General features: G+C 33.8%; 1 long non-coding RNA gene across 1 annotated transcript; it reads right to left on the bottom strand.

Moving 5' to 3' along the window:
* Window positions 1-307: 307 nt before the first annotated feature.
* LOC139425779 (uncharacterized) lies at window positions 308-6,441 on the bottom strand. Its single transcript, XR_011636923.2, has 2 exons — window positions 6,201-6,441; window positions 308-1,708 (listed from the first exon to the last, which is right to left on the bottom strand). It is a non-coding gene; the product is annotated as an uncharacterized LOC139425779 (long non-coding RNA).
* Between the last annotated feature and the right edge of the window lie 5,879 nt (window positions 6,442-12,320).

Below are 12,320 nucleotides of genomic sequence, written 5' to 3'. Positions count from 1 at the left end.
AAAGGGCGAGTTTCCAGCATTCAAATTTATCTTTCAAATGAATGCATTTCTCTGTAAAACTGAATAGGAAATAAATGTAGAATAATACATAAGCTTTTGTATGATCATTTGATACACTATTCCATTGCAACTTATTTATGCCTGTTTAAAACACACGTTTCAAAGGATAGTGTCTTATAAAACTTAATTTAATCTTACGCTGTCTGAAAGTTATAACAAAGTTAAGATTTTTTTTTGTAAGTATTTAATACGAGTTAATTATAGAATTTCTTTTTCTAAATATGAGGGGCATTAAAATGAAACCCGGTCACTAGTGTAAAGTAACGACTTTATTAACTCAAAAATGTAATTATACACAGTACACATACTCAAAAATAGTGGCCAAAACTGTTGGCACACATTTATCCCATTGCGACACTAGCCGGTCTATTCCATCGTTGAAGAAGCTAGTAGGCTGCTGTCAGATCCAGGTTCCACTCACACACGTCATCGTCCGTTGTGAATCGATGTCCACGAATAGCCTGTTTTAGAGGTCCAAAAACACGAAAGTCACACGGTAAAAGGAGAGACCTTAAAGAACCCCGAGGGATCTCGTTCCAGAGGCAGACCCCCTACTAGATGGCTCAACGACATCAAAAATGATTTGAAAACCCTAAAGATTACAAATTGGAAAAGAGTTGCCTTGGATAGGAGGCGCTGGTGTTTGTCAGCTGTTTAGGCAGCCAAGGCCTGCAAGGGGCTGTTGCGCTGACAAAGAAGAAGAAGAAAAATATTTCTTAATTATATCGTGTCATGTTTTATTATTTTCTTCACCATTTATTTTATTTCACATTTACTGAATGCGTCGCATTTCATAATTTTTTTTAAGTACAAGTGATTATTTTTCGAATGAATTTTTAAAAATATCCACTTTTAATAAATTAAAAAAATATATAATGAATAAAGAGCAAGCTTAGAGATTAGCAAAGGGAGTAGCCGACTAGTAAAAATTTAAAATATATATGTATGTATGAAGAGAAAAAAAAAAGAAGTTTTAAGGGATTTGGTAACCAGTCCGAAATATATAATATCTCAAAACTTTTTATTTAATTTTACATTCCAAGCTTACCTTTGTCATATTGCCTTAACTTCGTTACTGATTAAAATTAATTAGAAGGCACAACTTAACTCTTAAGACTGAAAGTAATTAAAAGTTTTTGCAACACAGTATTCAGGAGCATTTAATTATTTTAAAGGCATTTGTTTAAATTAGAAAACAGGTATTCATTTATGCAAATTTAATTAGCAATTTGAAGTTTGCTCTACTAAAGCGGATACTAGCTTTACTGTTTATAAGAACAAAAGCAGGAAGGAAAAAAAATTAGCACGCTTTCAGAAATAAACACTAAAATATTTAGAACGGTTCTCTGTAAATTACATTACTTCCAAACAACACTTTTCCATTCGTTTTGTGAATGGATTAAAAATAATTGAAAGTCGGAATTATAGGAATTTTAGAGCTCTACTCCTACGATGCTCTAATCCTCCTATTAAATATCACTTTCTATCAAAACAGAAACAATACCTTAATCAAAGATGCAAATGGATTTACTGATTGTAGAATTTTTAACTAGTTTATTTGCAGACTTTTCTATTCACACAATTTACGATATTATATTTAAGGTTGGTAACTATCTTTACATGCAAATGTTCTGTCAAACAAAGTAGCCTAGAAATGGAAACATAAAAATTATTAAAATATATATATATATATATATATATATATATATATATATATAACATTGTGTGCTTGTAGAATATATTAATTTTCACTTAAGTATAAACATTTATATATCAAATTGAAGGTAATTTAATGTAGAATTTAATAATAAATACAGTATTACAATATCTGCATTACAAAAAAAATTATGCAACTAATAGTAAGATCTATCTTAGATTTGCATTTTTTTAAAGTGATACTTACACAATCAATACTTAGTAGGATAACCCTTATTTTTTAAAACAGCTTGACAGCATCTTTTCATCGAGTGAACGAGTGTTTGGAGTTCATTTTTTATAATCACATGATGCCAAGAATGAATTATAGCTTCATTTAGTTGTCTTTTATTGGATGGATGTTTTTTTCGTACAAGAATTTTCAAACGTCGCCACAAATATTCAATTGGATTGAGATCAGGGCTGTTTCCTGGCCATGGTAATATATCTATGCCTTTATTTTGAAACCATGCATTTGCATACTTTTGCTGTGTGGCATGGAGCTGAATCCTGCTGAAAAATAAATGGTGCGTTGTTGGGGAAGAGATCCCTGATGGAAGGTATCAATTTTGGTTTCAGGACAGTTTCGATGTATTTTTTAGCATTCAGGATGCCAAATCAGACTGAAAAAAATTCAGAAGTGCTACTATCAATAGAAAAAATAAATGGCTAGGAATTCAAGATAGAAAAATGTCATCAGATGCCATTAGATGTGAAATGAATGCAGCTGGTATTGCAGTAAGTTCAAGAAAAATAAGAAGAAGGTTATCAGGATTTGGATTACAAGCTAGAATTCCAAGGAAAATACCATATTTAAATCAAAAGCAACGCAAAAAACGAGTTAAGTTGGCAAAAGAACACATTAAATGGTCAGAAAATTATTGGAAGTAAGTAATCTGGAGTGATGAGAGTAAAATATCGCTCTTTGGAAGTGATGGTAAAAAATATGTCAGACGTAGAGTAGGTGAAGCGCTTCATCCTGATTGCATTGAAGCAACTTCAAAAAATCCAACAAATGTCATGATATGGGCATGTATGTCTGTAGATGGTGTGGGCCGAATTCAAGTGATTGATGGCATCCTGAATGCCAAAAAATACGTCGAAACTGCCCTGAAACCAAAATTGATACCTTCCATCAGGGATCTCTTCTCCAACAACGCACCATTTATTTTTCAGCAGGATTCAGCTCCATGCCACACAGCAAAAGTATGCAAATGCATGGTTTCAAAATAAAGGCATAGATATATTACCATGGCCAGGAAACAGCCCTGATCTCAATCCAATTGAAAATTTGTGGCGACGTTTGAAAATTCTTGTACGAAAAAAACGTCCATCCAATAAAAGACAACTTATTGAAGCTATAATTGATTCTTGGCACCATGTGATTACGAAAGATGAACTCCAAACACTCGTTCACTCGATGAAAAGACGCTCTGAAGCTGTCTTAAAAAATAAGGGTTATCCTACTAAGTATTGATTGTGTAAGTATCACTTTAAAAAAATGCAAACTTAAGATAGATCTGACTATTTGTTGCATAATCTTTTTTGTAATACAGATATTGTAATACTGTATTCATTATTAAATTTTACATTAAATTACCTTCAATTTGACATGTAAACGTTTGTATTTAAGTGAAAATTAATATATTCTACAAGCACGCAAAGTTGAAAAACATGAAACTTTTAAAAAGTGTCCACACTTTTGGCACTTTTATATACTTTTATATCCACACTTTTATATATATATATATATATATATATATATATATATATATATATATATATATATATATATATATATATATATATATATATATATATATATATATATATATATATATATATATATATATATATATATATGTGTATATATAAGTTGACCGAAAGATAATTTCAGGTATCTCATCTTATTGCAAATGTGGTTAAGTTTCATTCAAAAATCTTTCCCACACGAGTAACAGCCTGACCCAATATTTGAATCAGGGATTTCGTCTTCTGAGTAGCGCCAAAGCTCAGAGTGCGAAGAGCTCAACACGAACAGAGAAACAGCATCCATCATGTGCGTCTGGTATTCGTCACAGATAACAAATTGCATTAAAAAATCTAAGAATATCAGCAAAGCTGAAATTTTTAAAAACTTCGTGTTTCTACACGTGTGAGCGTACTCAATATTTCTTACAGAGGACATTCTCATTAGACACCTTGAGTAAGAAATTTCTCAACAGCATATCCCTCTTATTTTGGATATTTTTATGCTGTTAAATAGAATAGGGAAAATGACTTAAAAATGAGATTTTCTAATAATAAAATAGGGAAATTGAAGATTTTGTGTGCAGTAAAAGTTACAAAGTTCGGTACCCAATCTAGGAGGCTTCTCCACTTTATCCCACTTCATGAATATCATAAAGCTAATTAAATGTAAGGTCATTATCCCACTAAATAACTCAGGAAAATTTTACATAATTTTAGTTTACCAAAAATAAGTACTCGAGAGTATTTGGCGAAAAATGCAAACAACTTTTTCAAACTCGTCGGGCTTTAAAATTGTTCATCTCCTGTTAAGAACTGCCTTAAAGCTTGCAGTAGACAAAAAACAGAGTGATGAATTCAAAAGTATGAACTCTCGCTACTACGATATTAAATACATCAGTAACTCCCTTTATCAGGATAATGTTTCGTGATCCTGATGAACTTGCATATGAATTAACGTCACGCTCTTCTCAATATATATATTACGATATTCTCTGAAGCAATTAACCCCCGTAAAACGACTTTTTTTCTAAATTTCAACCTTATTTTCTCCATTTATAATTGGTTTTCAAATAATGTGAAAATTTTTATTTTATCATCTTCTGCCATTTTATCAATCTTTTCTGACCAGAGAAGACTCACTGCTGACCACCATTCCTAGAATTCTCTCTCTTATCTCTTAAGAAGTCACAGACATAACATTCCTATCTGATTTCATATTCTTTCATGTTAAAAGCTGATCATGAGTCACAAATAACCACACATTAACACCTGAAAGAGAGTGTTTTCTGTAGTGATTGGGTGGAGCACCCTACACAAACGAAAATCATTTTCGTGCTTTAGACTGAAGGCATACTTTGTGGGTTAACTTGACATTCAAAAAAATGAATAAACAAAAATATCAGATTATTTTCAATAAAAATGATTTTCATGTATGTTGACGATCTTATTTTCTCAATTGTTTTAAAAATTAAACCATAAGGAACACTCTGCAAATTAATGTTTTGCATAATATATAAATAAATTTATAGTTTATACATATAGAACATTAAAATTTAAAAACAAATCTTATTGCGTCCCTAAAGTTTGAAGGCCCTCGCTATAACAATATATCCCTCTACAACACTATGTTTATTGGGTCCCCGAAATATTCTTTTAGCGAGGTTTTACTGTATAATAATTCTAACAGAAATAGAATTCTTGTCATTTATGATTTTAATCAATTATAATAAAACAGAGTTAATCTTTGTTAAAAAAGTTTTAACTTTTCATAAATCTTTGGCACAACTTTCTCATTAATAAAGTAGTCCATGCTTTTCTAAATCAACTTAAAAACAATCTTGTCACATACCTCATCAAATTCGAGTTTCTATCATTTGATGAAGTTTGGTGAAGAATATTAACTCTCTTCATCTTGTCATAGCGCCAAGAATGTTTCTCAATTTAGTTTTATTTCGTAAGTCTCAGTTTTCTTTTTCATATTTTTTTTATTTTATAAAATAACTCCAAATGGATCAAAAGTATTCGGTTGTTTCATTCAAATTTTTTTTAATGATGCTATTCTTTGCTGTGATGAAAATAAGTTTTAATTTATTTTTATTCGTTTCAATGGCTCACATGAAAAAAATAGTTGTGAATAGTTAAAGTTTTACTTTCCTCCGGTTCCAGACCCTCTTTTGAAATAAGTGTTATTGTACATAAATCTCTCACAACTTTAAAGTTATGGGAAGAAAATTATATACTATTTAAGATTAAAAAACTATTAAAAAGCTCAAAGCTATTAAAATGAAGATTAAATATAGTTGTTTCTTGCAAGTAAAGTATTTTTTTAAGAATTTCTCTTGTGAAAAGTAAAATATCAAATTCATAAACAATTATTTCTGAAAAAATCTGTCTCCAAGTCCTTTTTTTCATCGAAATCAAATACTAAAGAAATTTCTAGAACGCATGGTTAATTTAACGTTTTTTTTTTTACTTTTAATATCAATGCAATAAGATCATATTGTTAGTTTTCTGATATAATGACTTTCTACTTGTTTAAAAAATAGAATATAAGTGAGGAGAAAAATTTACATTTTGAGACTTATTGTATCCCAATTTGTTAAGCGTTCCAACACATTCAATAATGCTTTTAAATAAAAAAAATTTTTCCTTTTTTGCAAAACATTTTTAGCTATTGAAAGAAAAGAACTTACTGGTTCTTCAGCATTCCTCTTCAAAAATTATTCAATCATTTTATGAAGAAATCATAAATGAATTCGCTATTAAATATCAGTCAACAAAGATTAAAAAATCGTGCATTTTCGAACAATTTTCTTACGCTACTTAATTCAATAATGATTTATATTAGTTAACCCTACAATTTAAACGAAACTACAATTATGATTAGTTTATTGCTAAAACTAGCAACCACAGTCTTGCTTTCAAACAATCTTCTACTCATTCACTTACGTAGGTCGACTTTCATGCTCAGAACTAAGTATGTCTTGGAAGCCCAGGACATTCTGGAGAGCGGGGCTGAGACAGCCTGGTCGGTAAGGAGCTGAGCCCATCTCCGATAGGTTGTGAGTTCAGTCTCCAACCAGCCGCAGACTTCCCGTCTACAAAATGGTGACTGGTGTTCTAATACTAAATCTGTTGGGGTCACAAAGTCTTCCAAGTTCCCATAACAAATCAACACCTCTGGGGGTACAGAATTGGAGATTGACCGTTCTCTTTTAGGTTCAGGTCAAAATTGCGATCTGCGGATGGATAGATGGTGTGTGAATATGCACCCCCCGTAAAACTTGTTGTTGTTAATTTAATTTATTAAATTAACTAAGCTTTGTGATCAACACAATTTTCTTCAATGATTCACTGTTTTATATTGTTGTTGTAGTGCATTTACGTCACACTAGAGCAGTACAATGGGCTATTGGCGATGGTCTGGGAAACATCCCTGAGGATCATCCGAAGACATGATACCACAATTTTGATCCTCTGCAGAGGGGATGGCACTGCCGCTTCGGTAGCCCGACGATCTGCACGTGAAGTCGAACACTTTGCAGTAGAACAGTTTAACGAGGACCCATACCGCACACCCTCGGTTTCCTACGCAGACTGATCCAAGTGGTCCCCCACCCGCTCACTGACCGCAGACAGTGATGCTTGACTTCTGCGATCTGCTGGCAACCGTGTCTTAACGATCAGTCCACTGCGGGACCCCCTGTGAAACGGGATTTAATGTATGTTGTCTCCGAATCATCCTCAGTGATGTTTCTAAGGCCATCGTTCAGTTTTAGTGCGATGTAAATAAAAGTACCAAGTACTATAAATACATAGTATGGTTTATAAGCCCTGGTCATAATGAATAGCCGGTAGCCGCAATCAGAAAAGGGCAGCTCAAGACGAATTTGAAGTACAATGGGATTTGAACCTGCTACCTACACGCGCTTAGCAAAACGACAACACTCCTCAGCCATGGTGTCTCCCTTTTTTTCATTCATACGTTCTTTTATTCATTTGTAGATACAGATACAGGTTTGTACATACAATAAGAAAATAAAAAGAACATTTTATAACTTGAAGAAAATATAGAAGAAATTAGCGAAGCACAGCACACAGATACATCCGGAGTTACGCCGGGATTCGAACCTGTGACCTCCACACTTTTTAGTGCTTGGTGAATGAGCAAAAATCTTTCATCAAACTTTTTATTTCATCATAAACTTTATTATCATTTAGGATAATAGTGACAGTAATTTTCGATATCGAAACAAAAAAATGAGCATGTACGCTACTTTTTAATAACTATTCACTTTATACCTAGCTTAAGGCATAGGCGTAGGCTTGTATACATGGAGATTTATGTCTTAAATATGCATTATAGTGTACTATAGTATCTGCCATTGTGTTCGTCCTTCATCCTAATTGGGATTAAAACTATAGGATTTTGAAGTATATATAAGCCTTAAAATTTATGCTCTGAATATATAATGTAGTTGTTGCAGTTCATTTACTTCGCACTAGAGCTGCGCAATTGGCTATTGGCGACGGTCTGGGAAACATCCCTGTGGATCAGCCATCACAATTTTGATCCTCTGCAGAGGGGATGGCTCCCCCGCTTCGGTAGTCCGACGACCAGCACGCGAAGTCGAGCATTTCGCAGTAGAACAAATAAGCGAGGACCCATACCGTACACCCTCGGTCCCTACGCAGACTGATCCAAGTGGTCACCCACCCACACACCTACCGGAGCCAGTGGTGCTTGACTTCGGTGATCTAATGGGAACCGTGTCTTAACGATCAGTCCACTGCGGGACACTTCTTTGTTAGAATAGACGCCGTAAGATATAATCATAACACTGGATGAAGATGAATTAATATCTCAAAATATTTATTGATTTGAATGATTTTCGGCGTCATAAAGGCATTTTACTACGCAGTATGGACTCATTTTGTAAATAAAGATTACATTTCCATTCAATTAAAGTTAATATATACGCGAAGAGCTAATTTAATTATGTGAAAGACATTATTTAAGGTTCTCATCAATCAGAAAGGCTGGTCTGCAATTTAAATATAATTCTTTTTAAGTTTAGATTTAAGATCCTTTTAATTTTAGTAAGCTATTATTTCAGATGTTGCATATGTATATATATATATATGTAACATAAAAAGCTTCTATTAATCTTTTTACGTTAGTTTCTTTGCTATAAAACAACTCCTACTTTATTACTAATTAAATATTCTATTCCAAATTCTTTCTCACACTTTTAAAAGCCACATCCTGTTCTTAAATCTATTTTTGGCTCAACTATGCATTTAATTAAGAGCAGGACATATCTCCCTATGCTCTGTGTGGGAAACGTTAGATTTCTTTCATAAACCAATAGTAATCCGTATCACTTCCCTTTTCCCCTCAAATATAACAAAATAGAGGGAAATTCCTTTGCTACTTTCCCTAAGATAAAAACTTAAGCACACAGTTTTTGAGTGCGAATTGGAGCTCCGCCTTTGCTAGAAAATGTCTTAAATATACACAGTCCACTCACATTAATGTGACCACCTGTCAAAATCCAGAATAACCACCTTTGGCAAAGCGAACCGCTACGAGACGTGCAGGAAGAGAGTCAGTTAGGTTTCTAAAAGTGTTCACTGGGATGTTGAGCCATGCCGACTCCAGTGCCTTGGCCAGCTGCGCTAGATTACGCGGTTGAGGATCCATGGCGCGAACAACCCGATTGAGGTGGTTCCATAGATTCTCGATTTGGTTTAAATCCGGTGAGTTTGCTGGCCAGGGGAGTACGGTGAATTCATCCTGGTGTTCTTCGAACCACGCACATGCACTGCGAGCTGTATGACACCTCGCATTGTCCTGGTGGTAGATGCCATCATTCTGAGGAAAAATCATTTGCATGTAGGGGTGGACGTGGTCCGCAAGGACAGATACGTACTTGTACTGATCCATAGTTCCTTCCACGATGATGAGTGCACCCAATGAATGCCAGGAAAACATTCCCCAAACCATAACGCTCCCTCTTCCAGCCTGCAGCCTTCCGGAAATTGTTGCAGGGTGTTTGCTTTCAGACGTTTCACGCCGTATACGCCAGCGTCCATCTGTCCCATGGAGCTAAAATGTGATTAATCGGAAAAAGCCACCTGCTATCACTCTGTGGACATCCCGTTGCGGTACTGGCGTGCAAATTCCAGCCTTTGTCACCGATGAACAGCAGTCAGCATGGGTGCATTAACCAGGCGTCTGCTGCGGAGGCCCATGCGCAGCAACGTTTGCTGAACAGTTGTTGAGGATACACTCTTGGTAGCCCCTTGGTTCATTTGGGCGGTCAGTTGCTCAACAGTTGCACGTCTATTCGTCTGAACGCATCTCCGTAGCCTTCATTCGCCTCTGCCATCTTTGGCCCGTGGTGCACCACATGTGCCACGCCGCTTGTTTTGTATAGTGCCATTTTGCCATGCACGGTATACTTTTACCACGGCGGCACGCGAACAGTTCACAAAATCAGTCGTTTCCGAAATGCTTCCACCCTTGGTCCGAAAGCCAATAATCATGCCCTTTTGGACGTCGGATGAATCGCTACGTTTCTGCATTGCGCCAACGACTGAAATGCTTTTCGATGCCCTAGGACATCCAATATATACACTACACTGTAATGTGCTGCCACATGCACTCTGTGATTGATTATTTCACGTTGACGTCGAAAGTAGGTGGTGGTCACATTAATGTGACTGGACTGTGTACTATGTGAAGTTAATAAAATATTTTTTGCCTTCCAACTGCTATCTGCGTGGCCTAACATCACTCACCATGACTGCTACCCTTTCATATATATATATATATATATATATATATATATATATATATATATATATATATATATATATATATATATATATATATATATATATATATATATATATATATATATATATATATATATATATATATATATATATATATATATTTGTGTGTGTGTGTGTGTGTGTGTGTGTGTGTGTGTGTGTGTGTGTTACGGTGAAACACCAAAATCTGGAGAATGTCAACATTCACGTAGTCGCTTGGTGTATGCCCGAAATATTTGCTATATACCCTTATTTCTGACTCTCACCGGTGAATGTCAACAATCACACAGTCGCCTTGGTGAATGTCCGAAATATTTGTTATATCCAACTTTATATTAATTTATTCGTTAATATTATTATATTTATTTGATATATTTATATTTATTCTATATTTTAATACTTACTGACGATAGATTAGAAGAAACATCACTGTTTGGAGTATCGGGCAATTACATACCGAGCAATTGCACTTGACCTTAAAAAAACATCAATGTAGGGTATACCGGGCAAATGTATACCAGGCAGTGGCACTTAACCTTAAAAAACATCAGTGTAGGGTATATCGGACAAATATATATCGTGCAAGGGCAGTTGACCTTAAAACACATCAGTGTAGGGTATACCGGGCAGTGGCACTTAACCTTAAAAAAACATCAGTGTAGGGTGAACCGAACCACTTAAGGTTAAGTGCCACTGCCCGGTATACATTTGCCCGGTATACCCTACACTGATGTTTTTTTTAAGGTCAAGTGCCATTGCCCGGTATATATTTGCCCGGGCAGTGGCACCTAACCTTAAAAAAACATCAGTGTAGGGTATATCGAGCAAATGTATATCGAGCAAATGTATACCGGGCAAATGTAAATGTATGGCCCGATACTCCAAACACTGATGTATCTTCTGATCTACAGTCAGTAAGTATTAAAATATCGAATAAATGTAATTATATCCACGAATAAATTCATATCAAATCGAATGTAATAAATATTTCGGACATTCACCGTAACACACACACACACACAGATATATATCTATATATACATATATATATATATATATATATATATATATATATATATATATATATATATATATATATATATATATATATATATATATATATATATATATATATATATATATAGAATAATAAAAAAAAATGCATAAAGGGGAAAAAGGAAAAGAAAAAGAAGAAGAAAAACGAAGAAAATTGAGCAAAACAATAAGTTTTATTTACTGCGCATAAGTTGCCAGTAAATAGACCTCATGATGTAGAGAAAACATGGCTCAAAATGTAGAGAAAACATGGAAAAAATTACAGAACAATGAAAAAAGGGAAAAAGAAAAATAATGATAACAAAAATAATTAAAATCCGAAAGAAAAGAGAAAAATTAATAAAATCCGGAAAATGAAAGATATGATTTTTTCATCAGCTCACACGATTCTATCCGCAGAAAGGAGTGATACTAATTTTGTATCGAGATAGTCAAAGCAAAATATATGAATAGTGTGAGGAGCACTAAAAAAAATTTCTCCAAAAATTTACAACAAATTAAATAGAACACATTAAGTAAAAATATCATAAGTAAAAACAGAAAATAAAATGTAAAAAAAAATGCTGAATAAAACATAAAACGAATTCTATATAGCGAGTAGCAAATTCAAATGAACTTATATGAACGGGTGTGCGTTATAGTGTGCGTTCTAACTGCAGAACTGAAGTGCGTTTGATTTGTCAGTTACCAAGGATGGGCCCAAAAATGGATGTGCTCAAGGTAATATTATTCTGATAATATAAAGAAGTTGACAATTAATAATTTTAGAAAATTAATTTTTATTTAAGAAAAATATAAAATAAAATAGAAAAGAGAAAGAAACATGGATTACCTGTTTTACACATAATTTTAGGCACGGTTTTGGCCGAAATGGATTTGCACAGGGTAAAAATTATATAAATTAACAAAGAAGTATT

This window comes from Parasteatoda tepidariorum, chromosome 4, assembly GCF_982258835.1.
Source record: "Parasteatoda tepidariorum strain Cologne lab strain chromosome 4, Ptep-v5.0, whole genome shotgun sequence".
Taxonomy (NCBI): domain Eukaryota; kingdom Metazoa; phylum Arthropoda; class Arachnida; order Araneae; family Theridiidae; genus Parasteatoda; species Parasteatoda tepidariorum.
This window is presented reverse-complemented; position numbering and strand designations above follow the sequence as displayed.